Source organism: Triturus cristatus, chromosome 4_1 (assembly GCF_964204655.1).
Source record: "Triturus cristatus chromosome 4_1, aTriCri1.1, whole genome shotgun sequence".
Lineage (NCBI taxonomy): Eukaryota > Metazoa > Chordata > Amphibia > Caudata > Salamandridae > Triturus > Triturus cristatus.
Genome location: NC_140585.1, coordinates 130,266,129 through 130,289,654, shown reverse-complemented (window position 1 = coordinate 130,289,654; position 23,526 = coordinate 130,266,129). Strand labels below are relative to the sequence as shown.

The following is a 23,526-nucleotide window of genomic DNA, read 5'->3' as shown; positions in this document are numbered from 1 at the left end:
ACCTATAAATTTTACAAACTAGACACCCAGGGGAATCCAGGATGGGGTGACTTGACAGGCTCTCACCAGGTTCTGTTACCCAGAATCCCTTGCAAACCTAAAAAATTGTCAATAAAAACACATTTTCCTCACATTTCTGTGGTGGAAAGTTCTGGAATCTGCGTGGATCCACAAGATTCCACCCACCCCCGCCCAAAACCTATTGAGGCGACATAAAAATTACCTATCACAAACCAACCTGGTTTTGCAAGGGGGTCCCATGAGTTTTTGGTCCGGCGGCCATCTAGAGAAACCTACCAAACCCACACATTTCTGGAAGCTAGACACCCAGGGGAGTCCAGCGAGGTATGGCTTGTGTGGGTCCTCCAACATTCTCCTACCCAGAATCCCCTGCAACCCTCAATTTTCGCTAAGAAAATAACTTTTTTCTCAAATTTCTGTGTGGGAAAGTTCTGGAATCTGCGTAGATCCACAAATTTCCTCCCACCCAACGTTCCCCCAGGTCTCCCGATAAAAATGGTACCTCACTTGTGTGGGTAGGCATAGTGGCTGCAGCAGGAAATGGCCCAAATCGTACTGTGGAGACTTCAAAATTACCCATAACAAAACTACCTGGGGTAAGACCTGGGGTTTTGGCGCCGGGCTCGGCGGCCATCTTGGAAAATTACAAAATCCACAAATGTCTGTAAACTAGACACCTGGGGGAGTCCAGCGAGGTATGGCTCGTGTGGGTCACCCAACATTTTCCTACCAGAATGCCCTGCAAACCTCAAATGTAGCTGAAAAAAATCACTTTTTCTCAAATTTCTGTGTGGGAGAGTTCTGGAATCTATGTGGATGCAAAAATATCCTACGAACCAGCGACCCCCCAGGTCCCCCAATAACAATGACACCTCACTCGCGTGGGTTGGTCAAGTACCCGCGACAGGCTAGGACCCAAAACGTATTGAGGAGACATCAAAATGACCTATCACAAAACAACCTGGTTTTGCAAGAGGGGTCACCTGGGTTTTCGGCCCTGGGCTCGGCGCCCATCTTCGTAAACTACCAAACACACACATTTCTGAAAACTAGACACCCGGGGGAGTCCAATGAGGTATAGCTTGCGTGGATCCCCCAACGTTTTCCTACCCAGAATCCCTGTTACTTGAGTGTATGTGTGAAAAATTCAATGTGTTGGAATTTACTGCTGGGCATGTGACGCCTGAATAGAATATCTCTCCTTTGTACAATTTGTAGACCTGAACCACAAAAGTAACTTCCCCTCCTATTTGTGGGAGAAGATATATATTAACATTTGTGTTAATGCATGTCTGCAAATACGTTGCAGAACAATTTGTTCTGGATAAGCCATTGAAGTATTTCGAATATCTGGAATTCAGAGTGGGCACTTTCGTGGGGTGAGCCATTTAAAGGTTTAACCTTGAACAACCTACTGCCAGTAACAGGGGTTCCCTACTTAGCTGAGGAGGATTTTTTCGCTAAAACCACGGATATCTTTGGTTAATTGGTGAGTGGGTGTTTGGGCACATAAAAGAAAAAACTACTCAGGAGACCCATTACATATGGACTCAAGCTAGTATGTTGGTACGGTTCATACTTTCTCAGTAAAACTGCTTTTCTGGATAGCATAAATGTCAAAACTGCACGAGACTGCGTCCATGCACACCATCAGGATATGTTGCCTTAGTCCTGGCTAGATCAGAGTGCACCATCTGTACCCCTAAACAGGACAAGGTAGCAATTGTATTGTGCAACCTCAGAACATGACAACCCTGTATCCCCAAGGAAACCATGAAAACTGATGTAAAGCCCTTTCATTTGATAGCTCATGCATGGCCAAAGAAAGACACAAGAAATACTGGAATTGGCATTTCAATATTTATTGAAGCAATACGATTCACGTGTAAAATACGTGTGCTGCAATTATCAATGGAAGGCAACAGAACAGAGTAATCAGCATCACAAGAATGGTAAAAAATATGAACAGTTCAACCATTGTGCTGTTATATAGATTATATGCTTGCATATAAATATAGCGCTCCCTGTCCCAGTGTGCCCAGGGTGAGTGAATGTGCCAGAATCCCTGGTGATCCAGCTCCTCAGTTAGCTGTGGGTATGTTTCATCTGGGAGCCCCTCTTGGTGCAGAGCTGGGAAGTATCCTTCTCAGGAGGTAAACAGGATTCATTTTGGCTGAAATTCCGGCCGGAGGAGACCTCAACAGTCTCAGGGAAATGTTACTTTTCCTCAACAAAGGAGTGATGTACCCAGAATTATGAAAGCCTCATGGGGTGGTCGCAGTTGTGTCCACACTACACGTCAATTTTGGAATAAAATGCAAATGCAGCTTAAAAGCCAGACGAACTTCCTCTGCTTTAGCAAACTGTGAAAATCTTGACCGTTTTCACTTGCTCTATAAACTTTTTTGGCATTTACGGTCTACATGAGCCTTTAATTGAGGGATGCGCTACTGCCAAGACACCTTCAGATATTTGCGTGCTTTGCAAAAGTTTAATCAAATAACATTTAAATCAAATTCCATTTGTATAATAAATTTTACCCATGTTACTATGCCAATGACCCAGTCAGGCCACCATTATGGATTCTATCTTTACAGCGCTGTTGATAAGCGTACAATAAAAAACAACAACATTTTGTGCAGTGAACTTAGCCCTCATACACAATGTTCAAGGCTCTGATAATATACCTATGAAGAAATGTAAATGTAAGCAAAGTCATTTCAGAGAATATTATCCCATACAGGCATGCAAGCAACTTTGTGTCAAGTGTCAAATTTCAAGAAAGATGTCAACTTTAAACGTGAGTATGTAAAATGGTGATGTTCCTGCCAGGGCCTAATGTGACCACATAACAAATCCATACACATGGCTTGGTTCACCCAATTAATTGGCTTGGTACCCTCCTCCATTTGCTACTCGGGCTTAGTACATGGGGCAGTCAGTCACTTGATAAAAAGATTTGCAAAAGTCATGGATTTGAAACATGGAGCCCTCACTACGTGCACAAATCTGTCAACACTACCGTCAAGGTATCCTGTAGCAAAAATGAAGGAGACTGCATGCAGTGAAAAAATATTTAAAACAAGTGATCGCGTGGCAGGGACTCCGGACTGTTGTTTTGTACATGAATATAGTCATGAGTTCCCAGGGAGAACTACTGCACACAGGTGGGAAAGAGGCTGGGACTTAGCTACAGTGGGGGTGTTTGTGGTAAGACACCTCTCAAAATGTATTCTGGGATTGGTAAATGGGTACGGGGGCCAGATTTGGTCTGCTATGTCTGTGTTGGTTTTTCTCGTTCTTATTATTTCACAAAGAGGTTTTAATTTGTTTATATTTTGGGTAGGGATATTAAATCTTTATCCTGACCAGTTTACCAAAAACATAGTAAATCTGCACCCTATGAAAGGCTCCTTAAACAGGTGCAGGCGTACTACTATTTGAAATTTCCACACATTGGCAGTAGTAGGCTCGTAAAGCTGCAGCAGTTTCAAGAATCCAGGAATGTTAATGATAATCAAACACCCAAAGGTGATGGAATGAATGCTTGGGAATAGTCTAGCCAGTGGCAATCGCTGTGGGCAGCACGCCAACCCATTATTTTTTTGCCCACTGTGCCACTCTAGATGGAGGACCACCTAATGCAAATTAGTACTGACCCTGTTCGTCGTAGGAACAGTCAATCCCAAACCTTGGTCATCTGAGCCCACCCCCTTGCAGCCCCCTGCAGTTTTAGTTGGGAAACTTGAGATTCACATGTCCTGAATGTCACTCACTAAGCTGCGCCCTGCATATTAGACCATTTCCTTCACCATCTAGTGAGTGGTAGAACCCCTACATGTGCGGCTCCCCCTAGTTTGGTATTTGTTAAGAAATCTCACAATGGAAACCATCAGAGCTGCAAAGTGGCTGTAAAGCCTGCTGGCATGAACGAACACCAAAGTAACCAGTGAGGCGAGAAATCCGTATTCAAGAGTTGCACAGAAAGTTAAGTGTTCTGTACAAACCCACACATTTCTGAAAACTAGACACCCAGGGGAGTCCAATGAGGTATGGCTTGCATGGATCCCCCAACTTTTTCCTACCCAGAATGCCATGTTATTTCAGTGTTACCAGTGAGGCGAGAAATCCGTATTCAAGAGTTACACAGAAAGTTAAGTGTTATGTACATCTTTATCCACTTTATACAACTGAGGGGAAGTCTTTAATCATTTCATCCAGAGATAGCAGGCAGTGTCTATTCATCTTTTTTCATTTTTATACAGGGTCCGCTTTCTCCACCCAAGAGACAAGGCGTGCTTTTCATGTGGAGTGACGTCCTCTCCACGGGGAGTCGGTCGGGAGTGTGCGGCCTGGAACCCCTGCGCCCATCTGCAGAAAATAACAGGAACACTTTGTTAGGAACCAAATCTACAATGTTCAACAAACGCACCTCACTTTGATATCCCCACGCTTCTTGATAGCCAGGGGCGTTGCTCCATTGGTGCATCATGTGCAGTGGTACCGGGACACTGAGGCATGAGGAGCTCTCAGAACCCTGATTATTTCTGTATTTCACAGTTGAAACTGCAGTTCCATCAACTTTCAAGTCCTCAGATTCAATGACTTTACAACTGCTTCACAAATCTATCAAACAATTGGACATGTTATTCACACAATCGCACGCTAATGGGTGATTTGATTATCTTGCACAGTGAACCAAACACTTTTAAGCTGGCACAAGGCAATTGTTTTGGCGGTATTTGGATCTGTCTGTGATGAACTGTGCAAAGTTGGCTGGCATCCTTGCCCTGCACATCATCAGCAGCATTTCTGTAAGTTAGAGGTGTGTGAATTGTACATTCCAGTCTTTTGTGACAAATATTGTTCCCAGGGCACATGTTAGAGCAGGGTGTTTTTTTCAGCAATAGAAGTCTGCCACAAAAAGTTGATATGGCAGGTTAAAAAAGACTTGGAGTGTGTGAAGTTGGAGAGTGTAGTCGGGGCAAGGCTCGTTTCTTGAAGGCACGTGGCGCTCATCCTTCAGCTTGGCCACACATGCTAAACACCTAACTATATGCACAAACTGACCCATCCCTTCAACCCTAAAAACTACCAGCGGCGGCTAGCTTCAATAAAAAATGTTGGGTGCGAAGGTGCCTGACTCACCATAAATGCAGAGCTGGAGCACAACCGGTGCAGCACTTCTCCTTTCCACGAGCAGGAAAATGAAGGACTTCCTTCCTGCTTGTGGAACGTCACTCCACCAATCCTGGAGCTGCTCTCATGCTGTTAAAGATGCTCCAGGATTGGTGGGCGCAGGCTCACCCAGTGCTCATTTTGGGGCTGGGGTCCAGTGCCAGCAATCCCCAGTCTGTTTCACTGCCTTTGGATTTCTGAGTCTACAATGCGCATGTTGGGCTGGCCGTCGCAAGGCCACTGTAGACAAGTGCTGTCATCCTGCATTTGCAGGATTCAGCCCCACCCACACTCTTGCGTTGGGGTGATGCTCCTGCTCTGCTGAGGTGCCGCCTTTGAAAATTACCATCCCTTTAAGGCTGCGCAGAGAAGATCCCCTCTCACTTTTTTCTTTCCGCATCTTAACATGTTTATCTAAGAAATTCTATTTCTTACTCTTTTTTCTTAAATCTCCAATGGTTCCCAATCTTCTCTGGCCGCCTCCAGTTCCTTCTTCAAACAGACCATTACATCTCTTCTCTTACCGTCCAATCTCTTCCCCAGGCTTGTCCTCGGCTATCTCTTTCCCATCACCAGAGAAACCCTCCACAGAGGTGTTCTTTCTGACCCCTAAAGCTCTGGCCGTCTTCCTCCAAACTTCCATTGACCTCTTGAATTCAACTGTATTCGCCCAAGAGAAGCGGGTCTCTCAGAATACTGGAAATAACCTCGGCCATTGCCTTATATTCCGGGAATCAACCACACCAGTGTTGCGTGCTTTGCAAAAAGCCCATTACTCCTTTCGTTCATTCCCTTGAATGTCATTAATAATGATGGCTGACTTCCTTCCCCACTTTCCTATCCATTGGTCGAACAAAGCCCCCTCATCTGTATGCTGCCCCACCTGGCATGTATCCCCGCCACAACTTATCCTACCCCTTCTTAATTCCTGGCCCTTAGGCTTAACCAGAACCTTACTGCCCTCTTATATTAAACTCACTTCTGGCCTAGGCTTTTTCCCTCTCCGTGCACCCCACCAAGTGCGGGAATCATCTGCCCACATCTTCTCCTCCTCAGTCCTTCTGATCCTCATTGCAGCTCATAACCTTATCTTCATGCATGCTGACTAGTATATCTCCCAATGAGGGTGACAAATGTCACTTCTTATGTCCTCCTTTCTGCTGCCTGCTTCTGTCAAGAGTGCATGCTCCCTTGTGCATCTCCTCAAACCTCCCTCCTGTTAGTTCCAGGATTTTTGAGTCAAACGCATAATGCAAAATTATGCAAAAACACAGGCGTAAATTGAATGTCTCCTAGGGCTACCCTTAACACCAAAACACATGTCTTCTCTTTCTAAGTCTGTCTTTTCTTGGCACTGCTCCCAATGAAGTATTTGTAAGTATGCCTTATGCGTACCACAACATAGCAGCCAGTGGGCCGACTGCTAGTCTCAGTACTCTCACCTCACTAATGGCCCAAACGTATAGCATTATTCTCAACTCGCAACGTATTCCACCCACCACCTGCTCACATCACTAACCCAAGTTACTGCACTCATCCGCCTCAGAAGGTTTTCCACCATCTACGAAGGTCAATTATAGCAGTCCTTACATTCTATCCATTATCAAAGACACAAGCCAATGTCAGATTGGTCCATTCCAATCTTGTCCTCAAACAAGTGCCCCTCGCCCAGTATGTCTGCCCACCCCTCAAAGGAAAGGTATGCCACGCTTGTCCAGCGTCCTCACCCCGGCCCTTATTATCCCATAAATCTAGTGGAAGTCATAGTCTTGTGTTTTATTGCCAACCTTTTGAGTGTGGCTTTAACATCTAAAATGTCCACCCTTGAAGAGGAAGCCTAATAAGGGGCCTTCAAATGGATGGCTCTGCAACTGACGAAATACCCCTTTCAGCCCCTAACCACTACTCCACACCGGGGATTTTGTCTCTTCAATACATGTATAACAACTTAACATTGTCTCTGAACAAACAAGTAACCTTCTTCTCAGGACAAGATAAGTGGAAAATCAGTCCATCTTCTTGTCTTACAGAGTGGGCTAAAACCTCAATGGAAATGTCAAGGTCTAGAGGACAGTGCGCCTTAGGTCCCCCAATCACCCCCATTCTCCCTTATTTATCAATATATCAAACTAGGGGCCTGATTTATATTTTGGTGGGATGTGGCACGGCCCCCTCCCATTTTAAAAGAAATGCGGCCCTGGTAGATGGGGTCTCCAGGGCCCAATAAGGCCGGGGGCAGGAGGGCTGCATGGTCCTTGTTCCCTGTTAAAATAAATATGGCCCTGAGGAATGGGGTCCTAAGGGCCCAATAAGACTTGGGGGGGGGCATACTGCCACCCTCCCCTTTTAAGTGCATTGAGACCTGGAAGATGGGGTCCCAGGGGACTCAGAGAGTTCATCAAGGGTGGCTGCGCAGGTCCTCTGGGAAGGGGGGCCACGCAGCTCCCTCCCCAGTTCCATTGAATTTGGCCCCAGGGGATGGAGGCCCTGAGGTCTTTTAAGGCTTGTGGATGAGAGTGATTTGTTGACCTCCCCTTCTTATTGGAACTGGCCTCAGGAGATCCGTAGCCATTAAGGGTTGTGGAGGGGTGCTACATGCTCCCCTCCCCTTAAAAATATGTTTTGGCCCAGGGGATGGGGTTTTTGGGCCAAAAGGCCAACTTTATGCTGTGCACACCAAAGGTTGCGTTCAGTGTGGGGTTGGAAGCCTGCTGGGGGCTTAGCCACAGGGCCTGGTGGCAGGCCAAATCCTGTGACCAACTTTCTTGTGCGCACTGCCACAGAATGTGCACAGGTTGGGATTGACTACCTGCAGGGAGTTGGAAGAAGGGTCTGATTGTAAGACAGGCCCTGCATCTAACTAGATGCCTATCACAACCAAAGGTTATGTGCAGATTGGGGGTTGGCTGCCTCCGGGTGGCTGCCTACGCGGAGTTGGACAAAAGGTCTGGCTGCAAGCCAGGCCCTGTAGCCAACCCAATTCCACATGTGCCAAATGCCATACCCGGCATGGGGTTAGCTGCCTGCGGGCCGGTCGGCTGCCTCAAGGTGTGTGGCCAACACCCTGATGTGCATTGCTGAAGGCTGTGCGCAACATGGACTTGAATGCCTGAGGGGAGTTTGCGCAGGACCTGGCCACAGACGATACACTGCAGGGTTGGCTTTACATATGGTAATAAAATATTACTTTATACTAAGAAATCCCTGGAAATCCACTGAAATAAACAATGGTTAAAGTGACATTAAAGTTAGGTGTGATAAAAAAAGATCTGTTTTTGTTTAAGAAAAACCTTAGATATTCACAAAAAAACAGAAGGTTAAAGTAACGTTATAGTTAGGTTAATATGTCAGTGACAACATTAATGGCTTGAACTACAAAAACACAGAACTTCCCCAGTTATAGTTAGCAGAGCTAACTATAACTTGCACCCTTGCCATGTACTGTTTATAACCTCACATATTACCTAACTCATGACATGTTCTATGACATCATTTATGACATCACTTATGACATCTCAAATGACATCATTTATGACATCCCTGATAACATCACTGATTACATTAACCAATAAGTGTGCTAGTTTGTTATTTGGTTCGCATAGTGGCAAATAATTACCATATTACTCTTCTACCTATTTAGGTTATGCCTAACAGCATGAAATCTCTTGCATCCAATACATCTTAAAAGGAGGCTCTTATCAAGTCCCATAGCTGAATTACTGTGTTCATTCACTTTTGTGTGGAACTTTTTTTGTTAGCTTCCCCTAGCTGCATGCATTTATGATAATTATACTAAAGCTATTCACACTGTTTAAGCCCTATTTATTGTCAATATAATATATCTTCCTACAGAAAAGGCAAACAGCTTCTAACAGTATGGTGAAATGCTTGCTTTTTATTGCTTAGTTGTGTAAAGCAAAAGCTTTAGGCTAAGAAAGTTAGTGGCATTTCCTACTCATGCCTCAGTAAATTTCTTTGCTCTTCGTAGGCATTATCGGATTGAATTTTTTTTAACTTAACCTATTTGGACATTATAATCAAAGTCTAAATGTTGTAAAAAACATTGCATGTTAAAAATAAAGGTAATATATAAGAGCTATGCTATGTTTTACTACTAAACAGGCAGCCACAATTGCAGTTGAAATGCAGACAACAGGGTCATGATTTGAATGGTGCAGCAGGTGCAGTAGCATTGGGCACAAAAGTTGTCAGAACTCCTCTAAACACATAATATTGCTATATTTTATTACTAAGCAGGCAGTGACACAATGCAGTTATCTTGCAGTTAAAATGGGCTTTTTTTGAATGGTGCAGCAGGTGCAGTGGAGCTGGGGCTAAAAGCTTTAGGGTCCCACTAAACACCTAATACTGCTATATTTTACAACTAGACAGGCAGTCACAAATGCAGTTATCTAGCAAGGCCTAGGGTCATATTAGTGCAGCAGGTGCAGTGGCGCAGGGACAAAAAGCTTCAGGCACTCCACTAAACACTGATTATTGCTATATTTTACAACTAAACAGGCAACCACAAGTGCAGTAATCTTTCAGGCACTAGGGTCATGATTTGAATGGTGCACCAGGTGCAGTGACACCAGGCCAAAAAGTTGTCAGACCTCCTCTGAATACCTAATATTGTTGAATTTTACTACTAAACAGGCAGTCACAATTATTACCTTGAAGTTGAAAGGGAATTTATTTAAATGGTGCAACAGGTGCATTGACACCGGGCCCAAAAGTTGTCATAACACCACAGAACACCTAATGCTTTATTTTACTACTAAACAAGAGCAGTTATCTTGCAGGCAACAGGATCATTATTTGAACGATCCAGCAGGTGCAGTGGCATGGGCCCAAACATTGTCATAACTCATCGAAACACCAAATATTGCTATAATTTACTACTACACAGGCAGTCACTAATGCAGTTATCTTGCAGGGTCTTGGGGCACGATTTGAATGGTGCAGCAGGTGCAGTAGCCATAGGGCCTAAAAGTTCTCAGAACTCCTCTAAACACATAATATTGCTATTACATCAATTAATTATATTATTTCCCTCTTTCATTTAATTTTCAAAATGTTGCTATTACTTACCCATACTATACCACTAGTAACAGCACAATATATTGCCTTTTTGTAGATAAACAAGTCATAACAGTTGAAAAAACGTTCTGTAACTTATATTAGAACATTGGAATGGTTGGAGCTCCATTGTAGACAAAGGAGTTCTCACTGCTTCTACGGGCCGGTAAAGGCCCGCAGAGCAACATTCCAATGTCTTACAATGGCATCTCGGAGCTCGTTGTTTTATTTGTTAGAACATTCTGCCCTCTAGTGGCAGAATGTTCAAATAGCCTTATAGCCCTATGTAGCAGGGCTATACCGGCTATTAAAGTCCTGCTACTTTGTTAAAGTCCCTCGCCTTCAGCTCGGGCCTTTAATACGGTAGCGGGCCTTTAATAGCCGGTAAAGCACGCTACGGCGGGCTATAAGGCTATTTTGTACAAATACTTAGCAAGCTACAGCTTACAACAAAACAGCTTATTATTAACCTCATGGGTGAAACCTAATGCATTTACCAATGTTTGCTTTGTACAGCCTGTGTCCAGCTAATGGGTGTAAATGTTTACGAAACGCATGTGCTTCTAATGCAGCATAAGTGTGTGGGCCACTGCACGCTTATTCTAAGTGACATCCAGCATATCCTCCATGTTGGCATAGCGTAGCTCATTACACCCAGGTGCTTTCTTCGAAGAAGTGACTATCCCAATTTGCAATTTTAGTGCAGTCTCCTTGGAGTTGGGCCCCTGCACCTTCTGTACTTTTTTCATAGGGTCCTCTTCTATGGGTCTCACATATACTTCTGGGGCGGACCCACTGGCCTCAGTTTTTTTACACATGGACAGTAGCCTTAGCTGTTGCAGGCCCAGCTGCCCTACTAAGAATGACATTTTTATAAGGGCTATATAGGTTTGAAAAGTGGTTGACTCCATTAACATCAGTGCAGGCATTGTGTTTGTACAACAGGTAAATAGCAGTTAAAAGCAGGTGATATCAGCAAGGTGTGGATGAATTCACAGGCATTTCTCCTTTAAAAACACTTCTCTCACACATAACTTAGTCATTACAATGTATTAAACAGAAACAATATCAAAATTTAAAGAGACACCAGGATGCTCTTTCACTTTTGTGAATCTTTACTACTTTTGACTATTGGCAATTTATGAGTGGGAAGATACTCAAAACTATAGATTCCCTGTAACATGGTGGAGTCAATAGAAACCGGATATATGACATTCAAGTTGCTACAAGTAGTGAGTTTAAGACCATATTTGACATTCTGTACATAAGAGCAGAGATTTCTGTATGATGAAGTATAGGGAAAAGACTAAAAATGTATTATACTACCAAGAATTTAGAACAAAACAATATGATAAATTTTAATGTTATGTAATCATACATATTTATTTTAAATGTAGAACAAGGTCAAATGTTTTACATCATTAATAATTTACTTTTGTATTACATAAATTACTTTGAATTGATTCAATTGAAATTAAGTTTAAACCTTTAAAGTTAAAATGTAAATAAATAATCTAATGAACAAAATATTACATTTCTGTATTAATATTTCTTTAATATGGAGTAAAAATAGTATGTATGATGTACAGAGTTAATTAAAAGTAATTTAGTGTCTTTTAATAGAACCAAATATATATTTATTTAAAGTAAAACATTATTAAGAAATTATTCAGTCAGTCATAAGCTTTTATTCGATATGCAAGATATCTTGTAAGCACATTAAAAAATACAATTATTACAATATACACAAAGAAACAAAAGCTACAAGAAGCCAGTATGAAATTTGTAAAAAGATAAAAGGACATGAAGTGCCCGTTAATAAATTAGCTAAAAAGGAATTAAACAGCTACTGACAATCTCTTACAACGAATAAGCCAAAACCACTTTAAAAATTTTGCAATTCCACACACTAAAGGGGGGAAGTGTCCGTGGTTAGGATACGCAAGGCTTCTAGGTGGCTACGTGTGCCCATATTACGACAGAGGGGTTTCAACCAGGAACTCCTAGGCCTTGCATAATCCGGGCATACAAATAAGACATGCGCAATGGTCTCAACCTTGCTTGGGCAACATGCACAGTTGGGAGAAATACGGGCCGCTGGTGACCAACTCGATACCACTGCACCTAGGGGGAGGGATCCAACTCTAAATTTAAAATAAAGGGCTCGGTCAAAGGGGAGAGTGATCAAGTCCAGGTAGGGTTCAAAAGCCACAATGTCTTTAATTTGCAAAAAGGCGACAGTGGACTTGCAGTGGTTAGAGTTTGTAATTAGACGCTACGCACACCAATTCCAATAAAGCGCCTTAACAACTTCTTTTGGAGGGGCTGAACGTGATGACCAACAGCCTCCTAGACCGATCTTCTCCAAAAGCTTTTTGGTTTCTCTTAGCCACTTTATCTTAGCCCAGCCCCCCAAGCTCATTATTTCCCCCAGGGCATCAGCATAGGACTTTAGTTCTTCACCCCTCCAGATTCGTGTCCATAGCAAGAGCGGGCGAAGCTGGGCCTGGTCTTTAATGTTTTTACAGCCCGTGTCCAACCGCACTGGTACAGATGGTGTGCTCAGGGGCACGGAGATAAGGGATTTCAATAGCTTGCTCTCCGCTGTCTCTAGGGCGTTCAAACGGCAGTGGCCCCACAGTTCTGCCCCATACAAGGCTGATGACACTACTTTAGCCTTGTAGATATCAATTACTGGGGTAAGTGATCTCCTAGGAGAGGCCCTGAACTCCCTCATGAGAGCACCTCCCACTCTCCTATGATTGAGGACCATTTTATCAATATGATTAGCCCAAGACATCCTATCCGTGATCCGAATACCGAGGTAATCGAATTCGGCTACTTTCTCTAGGGGGATCGAGTTAAGTGTGGGTGGACGGCCCAATTTCTTAGGAGGATTTAGGACTAGATATTTTGTTTTGTCCACATTTATTGTTAATCCTCTTGCAGCACAGAACTCCTGAAATCGCGTTAGTAATTTCTGGAGGCCTTGAGGGGTCTTCGAAATCAGGAGCGTGTCGTCCGCAAAAAGCAGGGTGGGGATACGGACTCCTCCGAGACAGGGGGCGTCGGCTGGTTCTTGTTGTAGATGTTGTACCACCCCGTTCACATATAGTGAAAATAGGGTGGGTGCCAAGACACAGCCCTGTCTTACGCCCCTGGACACTGGAATCTTCTCAGTGAGTTCTCCGTTTTTACCCCAACGGATCTGAGCAAAGGTATGGGCGTGAAGGCTAATGAGAAGGGACAAGATGTAAGGGGGTAAACCCAACTCATAAAGTACCCTCCAAAGATCTTCCCGGGGGACTAGGTCAAAGGCAGTCTTCAGGTCTATAAAGGCCAAATAAAGACTACCCTTGCCCAGTTCCACCACCTTCCACCCCAGTAGTACCAGCCTGAACACCTGCTCTATTGTCCCCATTCCAACCCGAAAACCTGCCTGAAAGTCAGATAGGATTTTGTTCTCCTCCACCCAGTGGAGAATCCTTCCAAGGATAGCTTTACCAGCTATCTTTTGGGTGGAGTCAATCAGACTTATAGGTCGATAGTTCCCCGGTGTTTCCCTGCACCCTTTTTTATAAATCGGGACCACCACCGCCCCTTTCCAGGATTCTGGCACTGCCTCTCCCATCATGATATCATTTAGTAGAGCTGCTATGACCCGTGCCCATTCCGCTGGATATGCCCTCATAAGGTCCCCCGGGAGGCCATCGGGGCCCGCTGCCTTGCGAGGGGCTACCCACCCTATAACCCCCTCAATCTCTAACGGAGTGAAGAGATCATAGGCATGGGGTTCAGTTATTCGAGTGAGGTCCATCCCCACATTACGATCCCCATCTGGAGGGAGGTATAGGGACCCAAAATGCTTTACCCAGCTTTGAGGCGGGATGTTACAGGGTCTCACAAGTGCATCGGGGTTTTTCCGTGTACTTATAAGATGCCAAAATGCCCTTGAGTCCCTAATTTTACTGGCCTGGAGCAGGTCTTCCCAGTATTTGTCTTCCCACTCCCTCCTGGCAAGTTTAAGGGACTTATTGTAGGCCTTCCTTGCTTCCTGTATCGCACTACGGGACTTGACTTTAAACGCCTCAACTAGCTTAGCCTTGTAAACCCTACATGTTTGGGTATACCAACCATCGACTGGTTTTTTAGAGTGTTTGTTACCCAACTTGTTATGGTATAATGTAAAGACGTTAGTTAAGGCTTCTACCAGGGAGACAAAGAGCCCACTCACTCTACCCACCCCTTCTGAGGAGATTCCAAGGTTTGATACCGTGTGGTTTAGGTGGAATTGTATTTCTTCTACCTTTCCCTCTGATAAAACCAATTTGGCCCATTTTATTCGTCTACCACAAGGGGAGACTTCAGAGTCATGCGGAGGTGCTGCTACCCGATTTATATTATCCTTACTTGAATGTCGCCACCACTGGACCATACTTAAAGAAAGCAAGTTGTGGTCACTTTCAGTCGAGGGGACCACCTGCATGTCCCTTACATAAGGCCATAGGTATACGTCTACTAAAAAATAATCTAACCTAGAGGTATGTCCTGGTCTATTATACGTGTGGGCACCCAACCTATCCGAGGGTGTCCTCCCGTTTGCTGCCCTTAAGTTGAATTCAAGGCTCAGGGAGTATAACTGGAGCGCCACTTCTGACCACCTTCTAATCGGTGGGATTTCCAGAGCCGGAATCCCCCACCTGGTATCCTCCTCTTCTTGGTCTAGGGAAACGTCCGAGCCCAAAGGCTCGAACGTACAGTTCATATCACCGGCAACCAATGTACGAGACTTATAAGGGGTATTATTTAACAAGGTCTCAAGGAGAGATATTACAGGAGACTTTCTCCCGCCCACGGTTCCCCGGGCATAAACATTATAGACATTTAAGACAACTCTTCCCCTTTGATCTATTAGGGTGATGTTTTGTATGTCAGGGGAACCTGTGGGGAACTCCATGATTCTACAATCTAGAGAAGCCGCGACCCAAATAAGGAGGCCACCCGCTGGACGCCCTCTCCCTGAATCCGAAACCTGCGCAGGGGAAGAATAGGAAGAAAAGCCCACCCTATGGACCGGCACACAGCTCCATGTCTCTTGGAAAAGGCATAGGGAGTGCTCATCAACCGAAGCAATAAAATCCGGTAGAGCCAGTTTTCTTGCGATCCCTGCGACGTTCCAGCTGAAAACCTTAAGGGCTAGGTCCGCCACAGCTGGAGTGTCGCAGGGCGCCGGAATGCCCCTGCCTGTGGGCCTCCTCGGAGAAATATGAGGGGAGCGGGGGTCATGCAGGGTGGATATAGAGTCGCCTATCCCACTTGTAGGATTTCTTTTGCTAAGTAATAATACTTCCGCTGAATCTACTCTATACCCAATTTCCAGTCAAATAGGTCCTGCTGGCCACAAATGTTTCTCCCTAGTATCCCCTGAAACCCCAGCCCAATTCTGGCCAAGAGCAGGGGGACTTAAACTTCCTCCAGTAGAATCAACAATTTGCCTGGGGTAAAAGTAGGAAAGATCTACCACTTTAACCCCCGGAGCCCCCATACTTTTAATAGGGGTGCAAATCGATGGTACCACTCTTGGATCTTCGAAATTTATGATTATACAGTCCCCCTCCTGCGTTTTTTTCCCCTGCCCTACCCAGTCCACTCTGCGGACACTTAAGATAATGCCATCCACACCCAGCGGGATTGGCTTGTTTGCCTTCAGCCAGTGGATACACTTATTCTTAAGTGATTGATGATTTTCCAACTGGCCTTCCTTTAGAGGGGGCACATTGACCATGACTGCAACAAAAGGTTGACAGTCTGGTGGGAGGTTTACTGGGGGGATCCGTCGTACTGGCTTGCTGGAGGCCAGTGAAGGGGTAGATATAGTGGTAGGATGGGGAGCAGGCCTAGGGGCTTTCTCTAGGGCTAACCTGTTTGAATTGCTGCATGCCCCTGGTTTTTGGGAAACTTCCATTTTGCCACTAGCTGTCTGTGGCTGCTTTTGTTGGAGAAGCTTAGGCTTATTTTTACCAGGCTCTATGTGAGTTAGTGAACCCTTTTGCTGAGGTCCTGCTTTGGGACGGGGGGAGATATGAGAGCTGGAGTTAATGGGCTATTAGAAACACCCTTGTTAAAACATATTGGGTGCTTAGGGTCTCTCTGAGGTAAGAGGTCGTTCCCATTTGCACCCAAGTCCTTGATTTCAGTCACTCTAATTATTTGTTTAACTGTTGTTTTAAGTGAATGAAAGCCGTCAAGGGTTGATTGCTCAAGTTTGTCTATCCTTTCCCCGAGACCTTTAACTTGTGTTAGCAACGGGTTCAAGAGGCTGTAGACCTTCTCAAAAATATTTTCAGCCGTTGCTAAGTCAAGAAGCTTTAAAGGCTTCACATTATTTGCGTCTGGGTATAACTCCTCGGAAGGATTCACAACATCCCCAACTATGTCAGATTCATTCGCTATAGCCTTACCCCTTGTGGTTCTCATACCAGCTCCAGAAGGCTTTCTTAAGCTTTGGTAAAGAGCGGCCTGTCTGACTGGGCAACCCTTTTTACGTTTTCGAACCTTTTTGCTTAGGGGCCTATTCTCCTGTCTAATGATTGGAGTTTGGGAGTTTTTTGGAGACCTAACTATCTCCCCTTCTGGTAGAGCTAAGGGCGAAGTGAGCGGTGTTGAGGGCTCCAGATCACTGATAACTTCGCTTGGGGGATTAGTAGATGATGATGTGGACAGCTTACCAAGGCCATCAGCCTCCGCAGTGACTATAGGAAAAAGAGCAGCCAAATTTTCTAGCCTACCTATATTTTGCTCTATGCCAACCAACTGGGGGGGGTCTATGGAAACACTAGGCACACTAGGAGGAGAAACGGCTTGGACCTGGGCACTGGCCGGTATAAATGATGATTGAGCGTCGACCCCCAGGGATGAACGTCTTGAGGGGAGGTAAACCTTAGATAAACGCCGCTCAGACATGGCAATCTCCTTTTCAATCACCGCCGCCACCCTGGTGATAAAACGGTCCATAGTCCCTATAATGGGGCTTGCCGCATTTGGCCCCCTTGCGCCTTCGTTCCTTAACAACTTTCCAGAACGAGTAGACATAGTTTTCCGGGTACAGAGCGGGGGTATGTACTCACAGTTACTGAAGAGGAAAGGGACGTAGCCCAGCCCAGCCTCCTTCGGCCTCTGACGGCCACAGACGGCCCGCCCTTTGCCCGGGCTTCGTCCGGCGCGTCCCGCGTAGCGGATGGCGCCTCCTCCTTTATGGGACGTGGCAGGGCTAGGGCGGGTGGGCGGGGAGAGAGCACAGGTGCTGCCGAGCACGGGCTCCTGGGACACGGAGTCCCGCGTCGTGCCTCAAGCCCTCCTCGACTCCTCTGAACGCAACAGCGGTAGCAGGCAGCCCCTCTTAGATGGCAGCGAGGGAAGACACCACCTCAGCAGCAGGTAAGACTCCAAGCGATGCGGGACCCGCGCCAGCGGGTTCCGCGAGGTCTTAAAAGCAGTCCAGGTCGGGTGGGCGGGGAGAGAGCACAGGTGCTGCCGAGCACGGGCTCCTGGGACACGGAGTCCCGCGTCGTGCCTCAAGCCCTCCTCGACTCCTCTGAACGCAACAGCGGTAGCAGGCAGCCCCTCTTAGATGGCAGCGAGGGAAGACACCACCTCAGCAGCAGGTAAGACTCCAAGCGATGCGGGACCCGCGCCAGCGGGTTCCGCGAGGTCTTAAAAGCAGTCCAGGTCGGGTGGGCGGGGAGAGAGCACAGGTGCTGCCGAGCACGGGCTCCTGGGACACGGAGTCCCGCGTCGTGCCTCAAGCCCTCCTCGACTCCTCTGAACGCAACAGCGGTAGCAGGCAGCCCCTCTTAGATGGCAGCGAGGGAAGACACCACCTCAGCAGCAGGTAAGACTCCAAGCGATGCGGGACCCGCGCCAGCGGGTTCCGCGAGGTCTTAAAAGCAGTCCAGGTCGGGTGGGCGGGGAGAGAGCACAGGTGCTGCCGAGCACGGGCTCCTGGGACACGGAGTCCCGCGTCGTGCCTCAAGCCCTCCTCGACTCCTCTGAACGCAACAGCGGTAGCAGGCAGCCCCTCTTAGATGGCAGCGAGGGAAGACACCACCTCAGCAGCAGGTAAGACTCCAAGCGATATAAACATACAATAATAAATATGTTTTTCAATTTACAGTTATCTTTTAACAACAAATTAGGTTTTTTACATTTTAATAGGTTAACTATTTTAATTTAACTTAACATAAGTTCCTATGGGGCTATATTTGAATTCACTTAACATTAGTTCCTGTGCGGCTATATTTTAATTTACTTAACATTAGTTCCTATGGGGCTATATTTTAATTTACTTAACATTAGTTCCTATGGGGCTATGTTAGACCTGGCACCTTGGCGTGAGTCTCCCTTCCGCTTTTTGCTGATGTGCCTCATGTGTTTTGTTGGTGTTAGCTGCTCAGGGCACTGTGCCACTGCCAATCAGTGCCACAGTGCAAGTGCTCCCTCTGAAAAGTGTATACATTGATTGGTTTCCATGTTTGGCTTATTTGGTTTACTATCAGGCCCTAGTAAAATGCACCAGGAGTGCCAGGGCTTGTAAATACAAATGCTGCTGGTGGGCTTGCAGCACTGGTTGTGCCACCCACAGAAGCGGCCTAGTAAAATATGTCTAAGGTCTGCCATTGCAGAACCTGCGTGCAGTCTGGTACTGTCATGCTAACTGCGCAAGTGCCCCTACTTGCCAGTCCCTAAACTTTCCTTTAACTACATATTAGTCACCCCTATGGTAGGCCCAAGGGCAGGGTGCATTGTAAGCATAAGGTAGGACATGCCCTGATGTGTGTGGCATGTCCTAATAGTGAATTACAGCCATTTTCGTTTTTCACTATTGGCCAGAATGGGCTGCGGGAATTATTACACTCTATAATCCCAGCGGACTCACAGAGCATGGTAGAAAGTCAAGTTTAGTATGCCTGAACTCAGAATAATAAAATACTTCTTTTAGTAAAGTTTATTTTAATATCCTGTGTTTGTAAATACTACTTTTAGAAAGATAGTATTTACTTGCCTAAGCCATTTCAGTCCGCCTCTGCTGTGTGTGTGTGTGCTGCCTAGTTTCAGTGAGGGGCAGGGCTGGGGAATCCCAGGAGACAGGCTGGCTGCCAGGTGGTGGGTAGAGAGATTACACCAGGATGGGTGGGAGGAGTACACCTTGACTCTGAACAGAGCTGTGCTCTGCCACCACAATGCTGGCTCCGCCCCCTGTGGAGCGGCTGATGTCTCTGCCCTGTGCACTGAAAGGAAAGAGCAGAGTCACCACAACAAAGTGCTCCAAAACCGGACTGAACCAGGCACAGGCCCCCTGGCCACAAAGAACAAAAGAAACTGTATAAAAGAAGGAGCCCTGCTCCTAAGAAATCAGATCCTGTTTGTGCCAAGAAGAATCTCTGCCCGACGAGAAGGACTTGGGAAAGCTACATGGAGGACTACTGTCTCTGACCTGGGAGACTGGCCTTTGGTGGGTGCCTTGCTGCAAGAAGGAGAGGAAAAGACTGAGAAAGACTTTATTTTCAACTTGTGCTTTATGAACAATCTCCAAGGGCTTGCTTGTGAACTTGCCCCCTGAACTGCGCCCCAGGAACAGTGGGCGCTACCCCTCCCTGGAAGAAAGGAAGCTGCTGCTGGTGAATTGCCCATCAACGCTGACTCCAGAGACCTGAGTGCGACTGGGAACCTGTCCCGCACTCTGAGAACCTGTGTGCCCTCATCCTGCCGAGCAACGTGACCCCTGCATGACTGTGCCTCAGTGAGCACCGTAACGGCCTGCCCCGCCTGGCCTGAGCACCGCGAACTGCCGCCCCCTCGAGCTGGAGCTCGCACCGTAAGAAAGGACCGTCCGGTCTAAGCAACGAGCCTCTGTGGCCCACGAGCCGTAGAGCCCACCGTAAAGACCAACTGCACCCAAGTTCGCCGCTTCTGGACGACGCCCTGTTGGCAGCGCCTCGCCGCTGGATTCACCCCCGAGCCGCCCCTCCTTCCACAAACAGCGTGACGAGCATCGGAGTCCCGAGGCGCCCCACAACGCATCGCTGTCCTCTGCAAAACGGGACTGCACCGCGACGTTGGACGCCCCCCCTACGACTGCCGAGGCCGCCCTGAACTCCCTGTAAAGAAACAAGGTACTGTGCGCCTCGAACACCTCAGCGTACTTGCAGCGTATGGCTGCATCACCCAGAACTGTACGCGTCCTCCCAGGCCAACCGTACGGCCCGTACTGCCTCCCAGATAGTCGACCCCGTACGCCTGCTCATGCAGGAAGCGTGAGACGTCGTAGGGATCGTCCTCACAGCGGTACGACGCGTACCAGCAACCGTACGGCCCGTACGGCCTCGAAAGTCCTCGTCCCCGTACGCCTGCTCACGCGGGAAGCGTGAGACGTAGTGGGGAAGCGTCCCGAAGAATGTACAACCCGTACCAACAGCGGTACGACCCGTACGGACGGCGCTACGACGCGCACTGACCCCCAAGAGGTGCAGACTGCACCCAACCTTGCCTTGTTAAAGAACTGTGGCCTCAAAAGAGCAAATTGGAACAGTATTGCAAGTAACTGGAACTGTGTCTGAAGTCTGAAGACTGTACTTAAAGCCTGCCTGAAGAATCTATATAAAGAGCTTTATTTTTATAAATACTGTCTGGTGTCTCTGTGTGGTGGGTTGGTGATTATTGAGGGACATCCTAAATGCTTAACTGTATGTACTCTAGCAGTTAAAAGCAGGTAATATCAGCCAGGTGTGGTTGAATTCACAGGCATTTCTCATTTAAAAACACTTCTCTCATACATAACTTAGTCATTACAATGTATTAAACAGAAACAATATCAAAATTTAAAGAGACACCAGGATGCTCTTTCACTTTTGTGAATCTTTACTACTTTTGACTATTGACAATTTATGAGTGGGAAGATACTCAAATCTATAGATTCCCTGTAACATGGTTGAGTCAATAGAAACCTGATATATGACATTCAAGTTGCTACAAGTAGTGACTTTAAGACCATATTTGACATTCTGTACATAAGAGCAGAGATTTCTGTATGATGAAGTATAGGGAAAAGACTAAAAATGTATTATACTACCAAGAATTTAGAACAAAACAATATGATAAATTTTAATGTTATGTAATCATACATATTTATTTTAAATGTAGAACAAGGTCAAATGTTTTACATCATTAATAATTTACTTTTGTATTACATAAATTACTTTGAATTGATTCAATTGAAATTAAGTTTAAACCTTTAAAGTTAAAATGTAAATAAATGATCTAATGAACAAAATATTACATTTCTGTATTTATATTTCTTTAATATGGAGTAAAAATAGTATATATGATGTACAGAGTTAATTAAAAGTAATATAGTCTCTTTTAATAGAACCAAATATATATTTATTTAAAGTAAAACATTATTAAGAAATTATATAAACATACATTAATAAATATGTTTTTCAATTTACAGTTATCTTTTAACAACAAATTAGGTTTATTTACATTTTAATAGGCTAACTATTTTAATTTAACTTAACATAAGTTCCTATGGGGCTATATTTGAATTCACTTAACATTAGTTCCTGTGCGGCTATATTGTAATTTACTTAACATTAGTTCCTATGGGGCTATATTTTAATTTACTTAACATTAGTTCCTATGGGGCTATGTTAGACCTGGCACCTTGGCGTGAGTCTCCCTTCCGCTTTTTGCTGATGTGCCTCATGTGCCTCATGTGTTTTGTTGGTGTTAGCTGCTCAGGGCACTGTGCCACTGCCAATCAGTGCCACAGTGCAAGTGCTCCCTCTGAAAAGTGTATACATTGATTGGTTTCCATGTTTGGCTTATTTGGTTTACTATCAGCCCCTAGTAAAATGCACCAGGAGTGCCAGGGCTTGTAAATACAAATGCTGCTGGTGGGCTTGCAGCACTGGTTGTGCCACCCACAGAAGCGGCCTAGTAAAATATGTCTAAGGTCTGCCATTGCAGAACCTGCGTGCAGTCTGGTACTGTCATGCTGACTGCGCAAGTGCCCCTACTTGCCAGTCCCCAAACCTTCCCTTAACTACATATTAGTCACCCCTATGGTAGGCCCAAGGGCAGGGTGCATTGTAAGCATAAGGTAGGCATGCCCTGATGTGTGTGGCATGTCCTAATAGTGAATTACAGCCATTTTCGTTTTTCACTATTGAAAGGCTACCTGTTCTCCATAGGCCAGAATGGGCTGCTGGAATTATTACACTCTATAATCTCAGCGGACTCAGAGAGCATGGTAGAAAGTCAAGTTTAGTATGCCTGAACTCAGAATAATAAAATACTTCTTTTAGTAAAGTTTATTTTAATATCCTGTGTTTGTAAATACTACTTTTAGAAAGATAGTATTTACTTGCCTAAGCCATTTCAGTCCGCCTCTGCTGTGTGTGTGTGTGTGTGTGCTGCCTAGTTTCAGTAAGGGGCAGGGCTGGGGAATCCCAGGAGACAGGCTGGCTGCCAGGTGGTGGGTAGAGAGATTACACCAGGATGGGTGGGAGGAGTACACCTTGACTCTGAATAGTGCTGTGCTCTGCTACCACAATTCTGGCTCCGCCCCCTGTGGAGTGGCTGATGTCTCTGCCCTGTGCACTGAAAGGAAAGAGCAGAGTCACCACAACAAAGTGCTCCAAAACCGGACTGAGCCAGGCACAGGCCCCCTGGCCACAAAGAACACAAGAAACTGTGTATAAAAGAAGGAGCCCTGCTCCTAAGAAATCAGATCCTGTTTGTGCCAAGAAGAACCTCTGCCCGACGAGAAGGACCTGGGAAAGCTACATGGAGGACTACTGTCTCTGACTTGGGAGACTCGACTGTGGTGGGTGCCTTGCTGCAAGAAGGAGTGGAAAAGACTGAGAAAGACTTTATTTTCAACTTGTGCTTTATGAACAATCTCCAAGGGCTTGCTTGTGAACTTGCCCCCTGAACTGCACCCCAGGAACAGTGGGCGCTACCCCTCCCTGGAAGAAAGGAAGCTGCTGTTGGTGAATTGCCCATCAAAGCTGACTCCAGAGACCTGAGTGCGACTGGGAACCTGTCCCGCACTCTGAGAACCTGTGTGCCCTCATCCTGCCGAGCAACGTGACCCCTGCACGACTGTGCCTCAGTGAGCACCGTAACGGCCTGCCCCGCCTGGCCTGAGCACCGCGAACTGCCGCCCCCTCGAGCTGGAGCTCGCAC

The 23,526-nt window shown here is 46.0% G+C and overlaps 1 protein-coding gene across 1 annotated transcript in view; it reads right to left on the bottom strand.

The window, feature by feature from the left end:
* Positions 1 to 1,862: 1,862 nt before the first annotated feature.
* Positions 1,863 to 23,526, bottom strand: part of LOC146847638 (lymphocyte antigen 6D-like) — an 84,065-nt gene continuing 62,401 nt past the window's right edge. The window contains exon 4 of the mRNA XM_085651775.1: positions 1,863 to 4,392. The gene's annotated coding sequence lies outside the window, so the exon portion shown is untranslated. The remainder of the gene's footprint in view (positions 4,393 to 23,526) is intronic.